This window comes from Tachyglossus aculeatus, chromosome 1 (genome assembly GCF_015852505.1).
Source record: "Tachyglossus aculeatus isolate mTacAcu1 chromosome 1, mTacAcu1.pri, whole genome shotgun sequence".
NCBI lineage: Eukaryota > Metazoa > Chordata > Mammalia > Monotremata > Tachyglossidae > Tachyglossus > Tachyglossus aculeatus.
Window position 1 is genome coordinate 141,511,964 of NC_052066.1, and position 19,340 is coordinate 141,531,303.

The 19,340-nt window shown below is 46.8% G+C and overlaps 1 protein-coding gene across 6 annotated transcripts in view; it reads right to left on the bottom strand.

Annotated features, from left to right (window-relative positions):
- SLC8A1 (solute carrier family 8 member A1) overlaps positions 1-19,340 on the bottom strand; it is a 483,856-nt gene that overhangs the window by 400,992 nt on the left and 63,524 nt on the right. Inside the window, exon 1 of one of the 6 annotated variants that reach the window (XM_038757867.1) lies at positions 4,691-4,844. The exons of the other annotated variants lie outside the window; for them this stretch is intronic. The gene's annotated coding sequence lies outside the window, so the exon portion shown is untranslated. Of the gene's footprint in view, positions 1-4,690; positions 4,845-19,340 lie in introns of those variants that run through there. 6 annotated transcript variants of the gene reach the window in all.

Here is a 19,340-nt window from a genome sequence, read left to right on the forward strand (position 1 = left end):
AGCCTTTTAAAATTGGCTTTTAGTTATGGGTGTCGGCAATATTTCCTTGGAATCTAAGCAGTCTTCTAGCCTTTGGGATTTCTTAGCCTACCCCTGCCTCCAGCAGACATTCTGTCGCAGCCCACCCCAGTGCTCACAGACTGCTGGAAAGGCGGCTGGGAGGGTGAAATTTACAAGGCGATAAAGGGATCTGAGAAAATGAGACTAAAGTTTCTTGTGAATGCGCCTCTGCTCTCACATAAACCCAGCCAAAAGAGCATTGTTTAATGGAATTAGTAGCAGCATTGATGCCACCGGCCTTAGAGAGAATTACTGCTTAATTGGATCTGCAATGCCTTTCTTATTATAAAGAAACAGACTAAATACCAAGGGAGAAAGACCCCCGGATTGGCTGTGGAAGAAAAATAAAAACCTATTTATGTCTGGAAGCAAACATGGTAAACATTGCATGATAAAGAATTCCTAAGCCAGTCTAGAAGACCCTGCCTTACTATTTTTTTTTTAAGAAGTCAGAGTAAGCTGGAAAGGGCAATTAACCCTAACACCGAAAGGACAATTAACCCAAACTCCTACAAACCATCCTCCAGAAGTTAGTGGTTAAGTCTCCCCCAGACTTTCCTATTCATTCTGCCTTTGAGCGCACATCCCGGGAATCTGTTATTGTCTTTTCATGGGCATCGGATTGCTTTCTGGTCCCTAGCTGCTCTGTGCCTCATATGCTCTGCTTTTCATCATCCCGTGCTGCGATGCTTTCCAACCATGGGCTACAGTGGATGAGGAAGGCGTGGATGTGATACCCTCTCCCCCCCCCCCCCGCTGAGGTGCGCTAAACACTATTTGTCAATGGATGGAGTTTGCTTCTGTCCAGCCCTCTATTCTAGGAACTAATAGCTCTAACTCTGAGGTTAAAAGTGCCTAGGTCAAAATTAAAATGCCTTTCCCCTGCGATGGGCAGGAGAATTCTCAGATGGCTAGTCAGGTAACTCTGTTTCCCTCCCAAATGCAGTAACCCTTTGCTTCCATCTGTGACTCTCCATCACCCCGATTTTAGTCGGTCAGCAAGACAGGATGGACCTCTGCTGCTCCTAACCCTCTCAACCCCATCCTCTCCCACTCTGTTCATCCCCCCATCTCCAAAGGTAGCTTCGAGTTCTACCTGCTTCCTTCGCATCCCCAACGTCTTCGGTACTAGATCGGTGGGAAATCACGCATTTGAAAGGGAACAAGATATTCCTCTGCTCCGGTTCAGGAATGACTTCAGGATGTGATGGATTCCGCTTCCCACATCCAGTTTTTGCTCCTTTAAAAACCGTCTTCTCTGAACCCTGCCCTCCTTTTCAGACAGACAGCGTGCATATACATTACTAATCGTATTTACTGAGCAGAAAGCACTGTACCAAGCGATTGGGGGAGTACAACATATCATGCGACGTTATAAGAATATGCGATCACATCCATTCCGGGTACACCCACACATATGTGCTTAGAGAAGCAGCGTGGCTCAGTGGAAAGAGTACGGGCTTTGGAATCAGAGGTCATGGGTTCAAATCCCGACTGTGCCAATTGTCAGCTATGTGACTTTGGGCAAGTCACTTAACGACTCTGTGCCTCAGTTCCCTCATCTGTAAACTGGGGATTAAGACTGTGAACCCCACGTGGGACAACCTGATCACCTTGTATCCCCCAGCGCTTAGAACACTGTTTGCACATAGTAAGCACTTAACAAGTACCATCATTATTATTATTACTGAACAGTGCTCTGCACACAGTAAGCGCTCAATAAATACGACTGAATGAATAAATATGTGAATTTAGGAGACATATGCAGTAGAGTCCATGCACATATATATGAAGGTTGAATACGCACAAGTACACACACACACACACACTCAGTGCAGGGACCTACAAATCTACCCACACAATTGGGGAATCCCTCCCAAATGGCTCTGCTTCCTCATGGTTCCCAAACCTTTCTCGGAATAGGGTGCCCACTCTGGCAGGGGGAGGATGGCAATCCGACCTCCATGGTGACTATCTCCATGCCCTCCCTGGCATCTAGATTCCCCTCTCCCCAAGAGGGCTGGGGGTTTGGGGGGCGCATCAACCTGGCCAAGGGCTCGCGTCCGGCCGCAATGGGGAGGGAGGCCTGGGAAGGGGGCTTCTCGCAAAGTGGTGCACCTCCTCCCTCGGGCCCACACGTCCCCCTCTCCATCCCCCCACCCGGGGAAGGGTCCCAGGACACCAATCTCCCGCCTCGCAGGGCGCACGGATTGCGCTCCTCTCCCGGGTCCTACCTGGCTGCTTTGCAGGGGGTTGAGGGGGGAGGGAGGGACGCAAGTGGGAGGTCTCCCCTCGGTCACACCGAGCTCGGGTCGGGGCACCGGGGGTGGCTCATCCCGGGGGCGACAAGCGGCCAGTCGCCCGCAGGCCACCCAAACCGGCTCCTGCTCCGACAGCCCCAATGTGCCCGGTGGAAACGCACACGCGCAATCAGTCACACACCCTCTCTCTCACTCACACACTCACGCATACATTCATTCACTCATTCAATCGTATTTAATGAGCGCTCACTGTTTGCAGAGCACTGGACTAAGCGCCTGGGAAGTACAAATCGGCAACAGAGAGGGGCGGTCCGTACCCAACAACAGGCTGGGGCGAGACAGACGACCCGACAAAACAATCAGGGTACGGATAAATGCTTAAGTAGAGGGAAAAATTCCAGGTCCAAAATCATCTATAAAAAAAGACTGCTTTCAATTTAAAAACAAATTCATTCTTTTTAAATGGGGTATTGTTATTTTTCTATATCGCAGTAAAGACCCACATCAATGAATGTGAAGGTTCGATTTTTAGTAGTTTTTAAAGGAAAGGTATTTCATCAATACAGATACATTTCCTGTATAATTCACGCACACACATACAGATGCACACACCGGCCCGACTGCTCACACTTACACGCACACCCACGCACAAAAACGCCCCAGGACTGGCCAGCTTGGAAGGCCGCCCTCCTTCTGATGCCCTTGGGGCTGCGATCAGCCGCAGCTACTCCGACAAAGGGGAGTGGGAGCGGAGAGACCCCCCCCCCCACCGCCTTCTTACCCGAGGGGAGCCCCTCCTAGAGGGATCGGAGACCACCCCCACCTAAGGAAAGGAACGCCTTGGGAAGGGCGAGGAGCTCCCCCCCCCCCCCGAGAAAAGGTGAGAGCTGAGCCCCCTGTGAAGGGAACGAAGCCTCTGAAAAAAAGGGTGGGAGCAGAGCCCCCCTAAGGAAAGGGTGGGAGCGGAGTCCCCTCCCCCAGAGAAAGGGTGGGAGCGGAGCCCCCTGTGGAGAGAACGGAGCCCCTAAAGAAAGGATGGGAGAGGAGCCCCCCCACCCCCGTCCCCAGTGGCCAGGTGGGAGCAGAGCCTCCCCACCCCCCAGGGGCCAGGTGGGAACAGAGACCCCCCCCGAAACCAGGTGGGAGCAGAGACACCCCCCCCCCCAGAGGCCAGGTGGGAGCAGAGCCCCCCCCTCCCCAGAGGCCAGGTGGGAGCAGAGCCCCCCCCTCCCCAGAGGCCAGGTGGAGCAGAGCCCCCTCCTCCCCAGAGGTGGGAGCAGAGCCCCCACCTCCCCAGAGGCCAGGTGGGAGCAGAGCCCCCTCCTCAGGGACCAGGTGGGAGCAGAGCCCCCTCCCCAGATTCTAGGTGGGAACAGAGCCCCCTCCCCTGATTCTAGGTGGGAGCAGAGCCCCCTCCCCTGATTCTAGGTGGGAGCAGAGCCCCCTCTCCAGATTCTAGGTGGGAGCAGAGCCCCCTCCCCAGATTCTAGGTGGGAGCAGAGCCCCCTCTCCAGATTCTAGGTGGGAGCAGAGCCCCCTCCCCAGATTCTAGGTGGGAGCAGAGCCCCCTCCCCAGATTCTAGGTGGGAGCAGAGCCCCCTCCCCAGATTCTAGGTGGGAGCAGAGCCCCCTCCCCAGATTCTAGGTGGGAGCAGAGCCCCCTCTCCAGATTCTAGGTGGGAGCAGAGCCCCCTCCCCAGAGACCAGGTGGGAGCAGAGTCCCCTCCCCAGAGACCAGGTGGGAGCAGAGCCCCCTCCCCAGAGACCAGGTGGGAGCAGAGCCCCCTCCCCAGAGACCAGGTGGGAGCAGAGCCCTCTCCCCAGATTCTAGGTGGGAGCAGAGCCCCCCCCACCCAAGAGGCCAGGTGGGAGCAGCGCCCCCCCAAAGAGACAAGGTGGGAGCTGAGCCCCCTCCCCAGCGGCAAGGTGGGAACAGAGTCCCCCCCGGCCGTCAGAGACAAGGTGGAAGCAGAGTCCCCTCCCCAGAGACAGGATGGGAGCAGAGCCCCCCTAAAGAAAGGGTAGGAACAGAGCCCTGGATATAAGGGTGAAAACCCCCCTCTGGAGGGAACGGGGGCCCCAAAGAAAGAGGGGAGCGGATCCCCAGTGGAGGGCACGAAGCCCCCCGGAGGAGAGGGGCGGGAAGGGATGGAGCGGATTGCCGCCTGGCTTCTCCGCCTTCCGGCCGGCTGGTCCCGTTTCCCCCGCCGCCGCCGCCGCTGTTAATATTTTCCGATTTCCTCGGCTCTTGCAGTGCATCATGGCTGCAGGCCAGCCCCCTTATCAGCTTCCCAGACCCTGCCGCCGCCTCTCCCACACCTCCATCCCCGAGCCAGACCCGCCCGCCTCCAGCTCAACGTGTCTGCTACCTCTCCTTCCTCCTGGAATCGCCTTCTGGGCGCGGGGGATCCTGCGGTCCTGCGTGGAAATCCCCTCTCCCCCCCACGGTGGGGGGATGGCCTTTCGCCAAGCCGGTCCCGTCTTTCGAAACCCGCAGGCCGGGACCGGCCCGGGAAGATCCAACACCCGGGAGAGACGAGGACTCCGGGAGCTGAACGCCCGGACAGGATGGAAATCCGAGTGGGAAGCTCGGCCGGGACTCCCTCTTGCAGGGAAGCTGGGGTGGGACTCCCTCTTACACCAGCTGCGGTAGTAGCAACAGCCACGCTTAGTGGAAAACACTAATAAAGAGGATGGTGATCAGAGTCAACTCACTTTCCAAAATGCCTTGACACTGCCCCTGCATGGACCACTCACAGGTAGAGCGTAGCTGGGTTACTAAGGCACAAAACCCCTCATTTAAATAATACTAATTATAATACACAGAAATAAATAGCCAGAAATAGTACCTTCTGAATGGGATAATTCCCCAGCGGCTTAAATCGTTCACTAGATGCAAAAACACCCCCTGGGCAGGACTGTAATTGGCTTTATAGCGGTGTATTTACTTCGATTTCCACCTTCGCTTCCTCTCCGAGACTTCACCTCCTTAAAGGCTTGGCTCTTGGGCGAGCTGTGATCTTGCTTTGGAAACTTCATCATGTTTAGGGCTTACTGAGTGTTCAACACTGTGCTAAGCACATGGGAGAGTACAATATGACAGAGGTGGTAGAGTTATTATTACCTGTCCACCTTGAGCTTACTGTCTAGAGAGGGAGACAGACATTAGTATAAAAAAATATTATGGATACATACATGTTTGGCAAATAACACCAAATAATCTCCACCATTTTAAGGTGTAGCAAGCAATATGATATCTCATCTAAATATGCCATTTGCTTGTCTCCTCTTCTGCCTTGGGATAATTTATAATGACTTTTCCACGTAGTCTCAGGTTTTTCACCTGCAGTAGGTGGTTATTCTGCAACTCACAACAACCAATGGCTGTTTTAACAACAGAATTAGGCCTGGTACTATAATTCTCAGCAGCTGAGAAGCAGCCTTCAATTATACATTGGTGTTCCAATTACCCACTGGTCCCCATGGGAAACATTTTCCTTCTTAATTCGCTTGGGATCACATTGAATGCTAGTCATCCCATCCTAATCCAGTCCGTCAGACCTGTCTAACACAGCCAACAAAACTCATGCTTTAAGCATGTCAGACATGGTTTTTATCTGCATCATTTCTTGTTTGATGTGAGAGTTTTGTTGGTATGTCAGTCAATTGCATTGAGTGTTTACTATGTGCAGAGCATTAAATTTATTAAGTAAGCACAATAACACAATATAACAATATGATAGTCACATTCCCTGCCCACAGTGAGCTTGTCAGAGGGGAGACAGCTAGTATATGCTGAGGGGCTGGAGGGGGCAGGGGAATGAATGAAAGGAGCAAGTCAGGACAATGTCACAGGGAGTTGAAGAAAAGGAAAAGAGGGTTTGGTCAGGGCCTTGGAAGAGATGTGCTCTCAAGGCTTTGAAGGGGGTGAGAGTAATCCAGTATGAGGAGGAAGGGCATTCCAGGCTAGAGGCAGGACATGGTGAGAGGTCAGCAGCGAGATAGAAGAGATGGAGGTACAGTGAGAGGGTTAGCATTAGAGAAGCAGCATGGCTCAGTGGAAAGAGCACGGGCTTTGGAGTCAGAGATCATGGGTTCAAACCCTGGCTCTGACAATTGTCAGCTGTATGACTTTGGGCAGGTCACTTAACTTCTCTGTGCCTCATCTACCTCATCTGTAAAATGGGGATTAAGACTGTGAGCCCCCCGTGGGACAGCCTGATCGTGGCTCAGTGGAAAGAGCACGGGCTTTGGAGTCAGAGGTTATGGGTTTGAATCCTGGCTCCACCACATGTCTGCTGTGTGACCTTGGGCAAGTCACTTAACTTCTCTGAGCCTCAGTGACCTCATCTGTAAAATGGGGATTAAGACTGTGAGCCGACGTGGGACAACCTGATCACCTTGTATCCCCCCCAGTGCTTAGAACAGTGCTTTGCACATAGTAAGCACTTAGCAAATGCCATTATTATTATTATTATTATTATTGTAACCTCCCCAGTGCTTAGTACAGTGCTTTGCACAAAGTAAGTGCTTAATAAATGTCACCATTATTATTATTAGAGGAGCAAAGTGTGTGGGTTGGGTGGTAGTAAGAGAGTATGGAGGTGAGGTAGGAGGGGAAAAGGTGACTGAGTGCTTTTAAGTCGATGGTAAGGAGTTCCTGTTTGATGCAGAGGTGGATTTGCTGGTAAATTCCATGGCACTTTCACAGGTTTGGCTGGCAGGAGGCTGCGATCAGTTTAAAGGGTCAGTATGTAGCAAGTTCAATCAGATATAGGTAAAACCAAATCCTGCCGTTCACAATCTGGGAGCGCAGATTTTAAGGGTTGTTAACTAGCCCTTTTCCACTAGGCAGAGCTGTGTTCTCTTCAAGATTAGTTCCAGGTAATACATGCAGTACTGGGATTTTAGGTGTGAGCCCAGGAGGTCTTTATCTAATCATTTTGTAAAACTAAATAAATCTGTTACAGTTGGAGTTTCTAATACACAGCAGTTTTTCTCCAAGTGCCAGTTAACTGGTTTCAGCTGCATTGCTCTGACTGCAGTGTAGTTAACTCCCTTGCTCAGTCTACATTTCTCCATGTAATAATAATAATAATTGTGGTATTTGTAAGTGCTGGGGTAGACACAAGGTAATCAGGTTTGACACGGTCTCTGTCCCACATGGGGCTCACAGTCTTAATCCCCATTTTACAAATGAGGTAACTGAGGCCCAGAGAAGTGAAGTGACTTGCCCAAACCCACTCAGCAGACAAGTGGCGGAGTCAGGATTAGTCCCCTGACTCCCAAGCCCATGCTCTTGACACTAGGCCATCCACGCTGCTTCCTAATGATGGTATTTGTTAATCACTATATGCCAGAGACTGTACTGAGCACCGGGGGAGAATACAAGCAAATCAAGTTGGACACAGTCTCTGCTCCAAATGGGGCTCACAGTCTCAAACCCCATTTTCCAGATGAGGGAACTGAGGCCCCGAGAAGTGAAATGACTTGCCCCAGTTCACACAATGGACACGTGGCTGGGATTAGTAGAACCCATGACCTGCTGACTCTCAAGCCTGGGCTCTAGCCACTACAACATGCTGCATGTACTTAACGTGATCTTCCTAGTAGCCAACCTGTCCATCCCAGAAAGTGTCCAACCCCATTTCTGTGGACTTTATTAAGGTAAATTTCAGCTCCTTGCTTTCACTCATGCTCTCTGCATTTTTTTAGCAGATTTTGAAGATGAGTTTCAGAATTGTCTGGGACCCTCAGAATTTTGGGAACCCCTCGAAATGTTCCCCACTTCTATAAACATTTATGGACAGTGTGACTGCCATTTAGAAGAGAGAGCGATGTATTTGATCTGCTCATTTAAAACTGGAAAACTCTAGCAAATCCAAGGGTAGGGGGAAGCAAGATGGCCTAGTGAAAAGAACACAGGAGTCAGAGGACCTAGGTTCTAATCCTGGCTCTGACACTTACCTGCTTTGTGACCTTGGGCAAGGCGCTTCTCTGAGCCTCAGTTGTCTCATCTACAAAATGGGGATTCAATACCTGTTTGCTCTCTTACTTTGCCTTACTTTAGTGCAGTGCTTGGCTTATAATAGGCACTTAAATACCACAATTTTTGTTATTATTATTACAAACCTTCAGAAAATCCACATGATAGTGCTTCCCCCCCACTGAGACTGGAAAGCTGGATTTTGACCTAGAACTAGGGGCAGAGAGCTGGACACTTCTGGGGCTTCCTTAGATTTTTCTCTGTCTCCTCTGCCAGTCCATGCCTTCCTGCCACCAGTGAAAGAAGCACATAAGAAGCCATTCCTTTACCTGGGTCTCTGTCTCACTTATTATTCCTACCTTGAGGGAAGGGTCATTCATGGGTGTTCCTGGGGTGGGATTAGCGCTAAAACAGCCATCAAACCTCCTTTATTGGAAAACAACCAACCAGTCAATGACATTTAAGCACTTACTCTGTGCAGAGTCCTGTACTAAGCACTTGGGGGAGTACAATACTACAAAAGTGGTAAACACAGTCCCTGCCCACAAGGAGCTTGCAGTCTGGAGAGGGAAACAGTTATTAACATAAATTTTGGATTCAAAGCCAAGTGCTGTGGGGCAAGTAAAAATAAAAGTAAAAGGAGTGGAGAAGCTCCTCTCTTGTGATAATCAAGCAGGAGGTGAAAAGAAGGGCTAGATTCAAATTGGGATTTCGGTGGTAAGATTTTGCATCTGTGCCCAATTAGCATCAATCATATCATATGGAACACTTATTGTGTGTGCCAATCACTGTGCTAGGTGTTTGGGAGAGACACATTCCCAGCCCACATAGAAGGGAGAGCTACTGGGATGGGAGTGGGGTTAAGTGCTCAATAAATACAATTGAATGAAATAAGCAAGTTCATTTTTTCCTCTTGAACCTTTGATCTCATTTGTTTCAACCCAAACCTGCTCCTTACCTCCTGAACCAATTCACTAGCTTCAGGGAACTGAGAGGAATTTTGGTAATGTGATTGAATTCTTGCTTGTTCTTTGACAGCTAGATTAATCATCACAGAGTCTATCACTGGACTCTTCATCTCAACTGCATGGCCACTTGGGACCCCCTCCCCTCCCCCCGATCAGTTCTGCAGTAAAAATCTCACATCTCACAAAGTGGGCATTTTTTTTTAAGCCAAAGGATGTCATCAGACTGGAGGCACTCAGCTATATCGGTCTATGCTGCACTACATTTGAAGTGTGGCCATCTTTTGGCAAACGAAGGCTGTTTCCAGAGGCCATAAAACCAAGTATTTCTTCTTGGCATGCATCCTCTTTCCACGAAATGTCTTGCAAATGTTCCAAGAGCACTGTGGACTTCTTGCGCCAGGTGTTAAGACCTGATGCTTTCCAATTCTCAGCCATGCTGATGGCTGCAGGAACCATCCCATTTAAGAGGTCCAGGACGTGACAATTCACTGATTTTTGCCTCTCTGAGTTTTCTCATCACAACTCCTTGCTCTAATGCTTCAGCTGCTCAAGATTTCCTAAGTTCTTACCCAGAATCCCCCAAGACCTCCAATCAGCAAGCATCCTATTTCCTAGCATGACAAACCTTATTTTGATTATCCTGGTAAATTTGGTTTTTATTTGTATCTCTTTTGATTTTCTTCTTTAAAACTGTAAGCCCCCTTACTGAATCTGAAGAAGCAGCATGGTCTAGCAGAAAGGTCATGGGACTAGGAGTCAGAAGACGTGGATTCTAATCCTAACTCTGCCACTTACTTGCTATGTGACCTTGGGGAAGTGACTTAACTTTTCTGTGCATCAGTTTCCTCATTTTAAAATGAGTATTAATACCTGGTCTCCTTCCCCCTTGAACTGTGATCTTTATGTGGGGCAGGGACTGTGTCCAACCTCATTATTCTGTGTCTTCTACCCCAGCACTTAGTGCAGTACTTGACACAGAGTAAGCACTTTATAAATACCATTGTAGCTATATGATTAATAATAGTCTCTAGCAATTAATACACTGTTCTGCACACCATACCTGCTCAATAAATACTATTATTTCTACATTCTTATATTCAGTTGAAGTAGCAGTTAGTATTTGCATTCATTTGCCACTCTTTGATGAAAGCATTTGGTGGGAGGGGACTAATTATCAGGGCCTCAATTAATTTGTTGGGTATCGGCTAAGCCTGCCCAGCTGTTTTTTGACTTACTCATTTTTTTGTTTCTGTCATCTACATTCTGAAACACAGTTCACCCCGCTGACTCATTTGTTGTTATGTCGAGGAAGTGCATTGCGGTCAAACCTGTTTATTATTATAGCCCATTATAATACCCATCACTTAAGAGCTCTTTAACTTTGGGATACTTTGTCATTGTATTTGGTCAACAGCTCCAAACTAAGTCTTGGAAGCATTACAATGATGTTCTTCTGGTTGAAATAATTATAGTTTTTCCTGTCCTTCATCCACAAATTCTTCCTTCAGTTTTCTTCATCACTCTTGTGATTTGTAATTAACCAGGTATTTAAAAAAATGGTATTTGCTAAGTGCTTACTATGTGCCAGACACTGGTCTAAGGACTGGGATTGAGACAAGGTAATCAGGTTGGATTTAGTTCATGTCCCACACAATAACAATTCTGGCATTTGTTAAGCACTTACTGTGTGCCAGGCACTGTACTAAGCGCCGGGGTGGATACAAGCTAATCGGGTTGGGCACAGTCCCTATCCCACGTGGGGCTCGCAGTCTCAATCCCCATTTTAAAAATGAGGAAACTGAGACACGGAGAAGTGAAGTGACTTGCCCAAGGTCACACAGCAGACAAGTGGTAGAACTGGGATTAGAACCCACAAATGGATGACTCCCAGGCCTGTGCGCTATCCATTACGCCATCCTGCTTCTGTGAGCGCATGGGGCTCACAGTCTTAATCTCCATTTTACAGATGAGGTCACTGAGGCACAGAGACCCACGCTGTTTCCATGAGGCCACGCTGCTTCCCATCAACTTTTCTACTGATTCATATTTGTTCTGACACCCGTTGTCTGATGTTGTTAATTCCAGTTTCTCACTATCAATTAATCAACCAGTGGTATTTATTGAGCACTTAATGTGTTCAGAGCTCCTAATTAGTTTCTGGGAGACTACAAAGTAACATAGTTGGTAGATACATTCCGTACCCACATAGAGCTTGTAGTCTAGGTGGGCAGAGAAACATTAATATAAATAAATATATTATGGATACGTACATAAGTGCCTGTGGGGCTGAGGGTGGGGCGAATAATGGGGAAAAAAAATCCAAGTGCAAGCATAATGCAGAAGGGAGCAGAGTATATGAGGGCTTAGTTGGGGAAGCCTTCCTGGAGGAGGTGTGATTTTATTAAGACATTGAATGGTGGGAAGAGTGGTAGCGATAGAAAGGAGGAGAGAGTTCCAGCCCCTTTGTGGTTTCCTATGTGATTCCAATTCTCTGATAGCTTAAATTGAATTTTCAGGTCTGCAGAGTAAAGGAAGGGGCCGGGTCAGGGGGCACGGTGGTGGAGAGAAAGAGTGGCTGTTTATTTAAAACGCCTGAAAAATGTTATCTTTTATTGAAAATTTAGGAAGAGAAGCAAAATCCTCAGGTCTATTTTTGATTCACATAAAATAAAGTCTTCTTTCAGTCTCCTGGAGAGTCACCTCTTTAGAATCTCTGGCTCAAAGCCGGCTCGCAGATCAGCAATCATCCTTCGGAATACCACATTGGGGCACTTCAGTCCAACACTTTCCAAAAGAACTTCTGTTCAAGCCCTCAGAGCCCAAGCAATTCTCAGGCCAAGAGACAGCAGGAGCCAATACCAATGTTCATTATATTAAATTCCAGAACTGTTGAATGCTGGGGCAAGTCACTTACACCAAGCAAAGGGCAAACAAGTTGTACCCCTTGAAGTATTAATAATGATATTAATAATAATAATAATGGCATTTGTTAAGCACTTACTATGTACCAGGCACTGTACTAAATGGAGGGGTGAATACAAGCAAATTGGGGTCGGCACAGTCCCTGACCCACATGGGGCTCACAGTCTTAATTGCTATTCTACAGATGAGGGAACTGAAGCACAGAGAAGTTAAGTGGTTTTCCCAAAGTCACACAGCAAACAAGTGTCAGAGCTGGGATTAGAAGCCAGGTCCTTGTGACTCCCAGGCTGCGCTGCTTTTTTGTTTATATATATATATATATTCCCATATATTCAGAACTGCTTGACATCTTCCTCACTTTAATTATGATCCTGACTTAAACACTAATCTGGACCAGGGAAACCAACCAAATAACTGAAGATTTCTATCACCAACACGGATCAGGCTATTGAAATGGAATTCTGCCCATCAAGGTAGTTCATTATGCAACAATTCACTAAGAATTAGAACCCTGAATTAAGAAGACTAAATAAAGCAAGAGAAACAACATGGCCTAGTGGAAAGAACACAGGCCTGGGGGTCAGAGGACGTGAGTTTAAATCCTGGCTGTGCCACTTGCTGTCTGTGGGAACTTGAGCAAATCACTTAACTTCTCTGTGCATCAATAGGCTCATTTGTAAAATGGGGATTCAATACCTGCTTACTCTCTGTCTGTGAGCCCCATGTGGGACAGGGACTGTGTCTGCCCTGATTATCTTGTATCTATCCAAGTACTAGGTACCCAATAAATGCTTAACAAGTACCATTATTATTATTATTCTGGGTGACTCACAAAATGTGGAGATAATATGGTCTACAGATTCAGATAAGACAAATATCCAGAGCCTTTAGTATTGCCCAATTGAAGCAGTGTTGCCTAGTAGAAAGAGCACTACCCTGAGAGTCAGAGGGTATGGGTTCTAATCCCAGCTCTGCCACCTGTCTTCTGTGTGACCTTAGGCAAGTCACTTTACTTCTCTTTGCCTCAGTTACCTCATCTGTAAAATGGGGACTAAGACTGCAAGCCCCATGTGGGACCTGATTATCTTGTATCTACCCCAGTGATTAGAACAGTAAGTACTAAACAAAAGCCATTATTATTATTGTCTATAGTGGTAGAGGCTGGATTTCAACACTGAATTTCAACACTGTCATCACAACATTACACACTCTTAATGAGTACTTGCAATGAGAGAACAACAGTACTAAATGCAGGGAAAAACACAGATTTGAACGCTGACAATCTAAGAAAAGGGAAAGAAAAATATATGAGAAGGAATCAGAACCCGAATTAGTTAAGTGGTAAAATCCAAAAATTGTAATTTTTCAGCAGCAAAATACAGTAGGTCCATAGCAACAGTGATTAATATTCCTGAGACACTTAGCATGCCAGGTTAGGCAGCCTTGAGCCCAAAGCTCCCAGTGCCTTCTCCAGACAACCCTGCCATACTCTAGGTCAGATGAAAAGTTAGGACTACAAACAATTAGATCCAGTACTGGAGTAGATAAGACTTAATCAAGTTTGACCCCATCCCTGTCCCAAATAATAATAAGAATAATAATAATGGCATTTAGTAAGCACTTACTATGTGCAAGGCACTGTTCTAAGCCTTGGGGAGGCTACAAGGTGATCAGGTTGTCCCACCGGGGTCTCCCAGTCTTAATCCCCATTTTACAGATGAGGTAATTGAGGCACAGAGCAATTAACTGACTTTCCCAAGGTCACACAGCCTACAGGTGGCTTAATTCAGTGCTCTGCACACAGTAAGCACTCAATAAATATGATTAATTGGCTGATTGCCCTCCAAGATCATTCATTCAGGTGGAGAGTTAACACGGTAATGTTATGGTTAGATTTATGGTAAGATATTACCATGTTATCACATTAGTACAATCACTCATCATTTCTGACTGGATTATTGCATCAGCATCCATTCTGATCTTCCAACCTCCTATCTCTCCGCGCACTTCATTCTGTGACCCGGATTATCTCTCGACAGAAACGATCTGGACATGTCACCCCTCACCTCAAAAATCTCCAGTGGTTGCCTATCAACCTCCATATCAAGCAAAAACTTCTCACTATTGGCTTCAAGGTTCTCCATCACCTTGGCCCCTCCTACCTCTCCTCCCTTTTCTCCTTCTCCAGCCCAGCCAGCACCCACCACTCCTCTGCCACTAACCTCCTCACTGTGTCTCATTCTCGCCTGTCCCGCCGTCAACCCCTGGCCCACGTCCTACCTCTGGCCTGGAATGCCCTCTCTCCTCAAATCCACCAAACTAGCACACTTTCTCCCTTCAAAACCCTGTTGAAAGCTCACCTCCTCCAGGAGGCCTTCCAGACTAAGCCCCCATTGTCCTCTGCTCTTCTTCTCCTCCCCATTGCCCCATGCTGCTCTCTTTGCTCTACCCCCGTCCCCATTCCACAACACTTGTGTAAATAAGTACATATTTATAATTATAATTCTATTTATTTTTATTAATGAGGTGCATATATAGCTATAATTCTATTTATTTATAATGATGCTACTGATGCCTGTTTACCTGTTTGGATGTCTATCCCCACCCTTCTAGACTGTGAGCCCACTGTGGGCAGGGATTGCCTCTGTTGCCAAATTGTACTTCCCAAGCACTTAGTACAGTGCTCTGCACACAGTAAGCACTCAATAAATACAATTGAATGAATTAATAAATGAATGAATGTAAGAGGATGAACACAGAAGCTTCCTTAGCAGGTTTTCTAAGCACAGTCCAATGGCTATCTCAAACAATGTCAACTGAGAGCAGGAAGGGGAACAAGTTAAAATGTTGAAGGATGGGTCTGGCCCCTCATGGGTAAATTTCACCATTAACAGCCCCAGTGCTGACATCAACAACCCAGATTCCCTCTTCCTTGCTCTCTGCAATGACAGGCCTTGATCTGAAGCCAATTCACCCAGGGGAGGAGAGAACCAATCCTTGGGCTGCCTTGGACTTTGAAGGTTCAGATAGGATTTTTTGTCTCTTGGATTTATCTTAGTCCTGATACTGTTCTAGGGGAGGTGCTCTTCGAACTCCAAAGTGACAGTAGCTGCCCTGTGCCATGCTGAGACACATTTTACTGGACAACAATTAGTAGCCTGAGTTATGAATGAACGGAGCGTAAAGATCCAGATTCATTAATTAGTCGACCCTGTTTACATGTAGGTTGCATCTCTTTACATATTGGAGTCACATCTCCTCCAGGAGGTTTTTCAGAGTCATCCTCGACTCTGCTCTCTCGTTCACCCCTCACGTCCAATCCGTCACCAAAAACTGCTGGTCTCACCTCCGCATCATCGCCAAGATCCGCCCTTTCCTCTCCATCCAAACCGCTACCCTGCTGGTTCAATCTCTCATCCTATCCCGACTGGATTACCGCATCAGCCTCCTCTCTGATCTCCCATCATCTTGCCTCTCCCCACTTCAGTCTATACTTCACGTCGCTGCCTGGATCATCTTTGTGCAGAAACGTCCTGGACATGTTACTCACTTCCTCAAAAATCTCCAGTGGCTACCAGTCAACCTACGCATCAGGCAAAAACTCCTCACTCTAGGCTTCAAGGGTCTGCATCACCTCGGCCCCTCCTATCTCACCTCCCTTCTTTCCTTCTCCAATCCAGCCCGCACTCTCTGCTCCTCTGCTGCCGCTAACCTCCTCACTGTGCCTCGTTCTCACCTGTCCCACCGTCGACCCCCAGCCCATGTCCTCCCCCTGGCCTGGAATGCCCTCCCTTCGCACATCTGCCAAGCTAGCTCTCTTCCTCCCTTCAAAGCCCTACTGAGAGCTCACCTCTTCCAGAAGGCCTTCCCAGACTGAGCACCCTCCTTCCTCTTCCCCTCCCCATCCCCCCCCACCCTACCTCCTTCCCCTCCCCATAGCACCTGTATATATGTTTGTACAGATTTATTACTCTATTTTAGTTATAAATATTTACTATTCTATTTATTTTATTTGGTTAATATGTTTTGTTTTGTTGTCTGTCTCCCCCTTCTAGACTGTGAGCCCGTTGTTGGGTAGGGACCGTCTTTATATGTTGCCAACTTGTACTTCCCAAGCGCTTAGTACAGTGCTCTGCACACAATAATCACTCAATAAATATGCTTGAATGACTGAATGAATGAATGACTGAATGATAAATCTCTCACCTCCACACCCTATTTGCCTCTCCCCCCCACCCCAACAATGGTGCCACTTTGGCACCTCTGCATCATCTACTGCTTTTAGGTACTCATACCCCCCTCTTTTTTGCACTTATATACATCTATTTACATTCTTTAACTTCCCCCATTAGTAATTTATTTTATTTTCTGTCTCTCATATTAGACTACAAGTACCTTCAAGGCAGAGATCACATTTATTAGCTCTACTGTACTCTCCCAAGCAGTAGGTGCGGTGCTTCACACACGAGAAACACCATCAATACTATTGATTGTTCAACTGGTCGATGATGTTCATGAACAATACATGATGTTCATGTATTTGAAGTTAAAACATTAAGAATCAGAGTTATTTGAGTGACCAGTGCAGGTGTGCCCAGGACTTTGTGAGTCTAAAACCTCAATCACAATTTTCATTTGAGTGGCTGGGAGGGGCAGAAATGGCCACCTGATGGGGAGAAGGCAAATAGGAAGGGTTAAGATGCTGAGTTCAAAATTCCCAGAAGGATTTAGGGGATGGGAAGGGCAGAGGAAACACAGCCCTACTCAAGGAGATGGCTCTTGTTCCATGATGAGACTCTCGACCTACATCATGTTGTCTTCCCTGAATGGCATTTGGCATAGTGGATAGGGCACTGCCCTGGCAGTCAGAAGGTCATGGGTCCTAATCCCAGCTCCACCACTTGTCTGCTGTGTGACCTTGGACAAGTCCCTTCACTTCTCTGGACCTCAGTTCCCTCATCTGTAAAATGGGGATTAAGAGTGTGAGCCCCATGCAGAGCAGGGACTGTGTCCAACCTGATTTGCTTGTATCCACTCCAGTGCTTAGTACAGTGCCTGGCACATAGTAAGTGCTTAACAAATTAACAAATGACACAATTATTATCATTATTATTATAATTAATTAGGTTTTAGTTGACACAACCCTTTGGAAACTACCACCCACACCCTCTCAGTGTCTCCAGAGTGATTTTTTGGGGGGCGGAGGGGTCCCTTTGGACAGGAGCACAAAGACAATAAAGTAGAAACCTAAGTTTCTATTAGAAATAATAATAATAATTGTGGTATTTGTTAAGTGCTTACTACTTGCCAGGCACTGTACTAACCACTGGGATAGCTACAAACAAATCTATTTGGACACAGTCCCTTTCCATTTGGGGCTCACAGTCATGACCCCCATTTTACAGATGAGGTAACAGGCCCAGAGAAGTGAAGTGACTTGCCTAGGATCACACAGCAGACAAGTGGTGGAGCCGGGATTAGTACCCATGACCCTTCTATGCCCAGGCCCGTGCTCTATCCTCTAGGCCATGCAACTTCTGAACTGATTAGTTTATTACTCTATTCTATTATTCCATTAGAAACAGAATTAGAAATTAGAATAGAATGGAAACCTCAGTTGTTTGGGGTCATTGACCATTATGAAAAATTCCCCTTAGGAAACACATGTAAGTTGTAAGTTTGTTTATTATTTCCTCTTGGTGAAGTAAAGTGATTGTGCTTCTAGCTCTGCACTGCAGACTTTGAAAGTTTAGCCTTATGCATCAAAAGCCTGGTCTCCTCCGTGGAGAATCTGACCATCAGCTCTCAGGGTTTCTGGGTCTGAGTTGCCTGATGCCCCAGTGGAACAGAACTAAAGTTAAAAGGGTGTGAAATTGAAAATTAACTAGCCCACTACCCCATGCCCCAGAAAAAACATAAAATCCTCAAAGATCCCTCTGAAACAGACAGGCCCAGAGGCAAATAACAAAGAGCTAAATAACATTTTTTTTCCAGTGGAATGATTTTCTTTTTTGACCCTTTTAAAATATGCATCCAGTAGAGATCTGCCGGATAATGTGTGATTTTATTAGATGAGGGATTCAGAGATAAAATCTATTTCTTTCGGGTTTGTCATTTGGTTTCTGACATGTCTTGAAAGACCCACACCCATTAACACTATGCAAGTGAAAGACGGCCTATTCACTGGTGACAGATAATTCATCTTTGACAAATCTAATCTTGCTCTAACACTGCTGCACTCTGTTTCCCATTGTTCTGCTTTTCCCACATTATAGTTCTCATTATTGCTTCAGTACAACATTGAATGCTGAGAAGCAGCACAGCCTAGTGGATAGAGTAGGGACCTGGGAATCAGTAGGACCTGGGTTCTAATCCCGCTCCTCAACTTGTCTACTGTGAGACCTTGGGCAAATCATTTAACCTCCCTGTGTCTCAGTTACCTCATCTATAAAACAAAGATTAAAGACTGTGGGGTATGTACTGTGTCCAACCTGATTATTTGGCCTCGTGGAAAGAGCACGGGCTTGGGAGTCAGAAGTTGTGGGTTCAAATCCTGTCTCTGCCACTTGTCAGCTATGTGACTTTGGGCAAGTCACTTAACTTCTCTGTGCCTAGGTTACCTCATCTGTAAAATGGGGATTAAGACTGTGAGTCCCATGTGGGACAACCTGCTAACCTTTCATCTTTCCCAGTGTTTAGAACAGTGCTTGGCAAATAGTAAGTGCTTAACAAATACCATCATTATTATTTTTACCCCAACAATGATAAAAAATGATGGTACTTGTTAGCTGCTTACTATGAGACAAGCACTTTTCTAAACCCTGAGATAGATACAAGTTAATCAGGTTGGACACAGTCCCTGTCCCACATGGGGCTCCATTCTTAATCCACATTTTACAGATGAGGAAACTGAGGCTCAGAGAAGTCAAGTGACATGTCCAAAGTCACACAACAGACAAGTGGCGCAGCCCGGGATTAGAACCCATGACCTTCTGATTCCCAGGCTTGGGCTTTTTCTACTATACCATGCTGTTTCTTAATGTTTAGTACAGTGTTTGGTACACAGTAATCACTGAACAGATACTATTAAAAACCCCCACAAACACTTTAGAGAAAGAAAACAATAAAATTCTTCCAAAATTG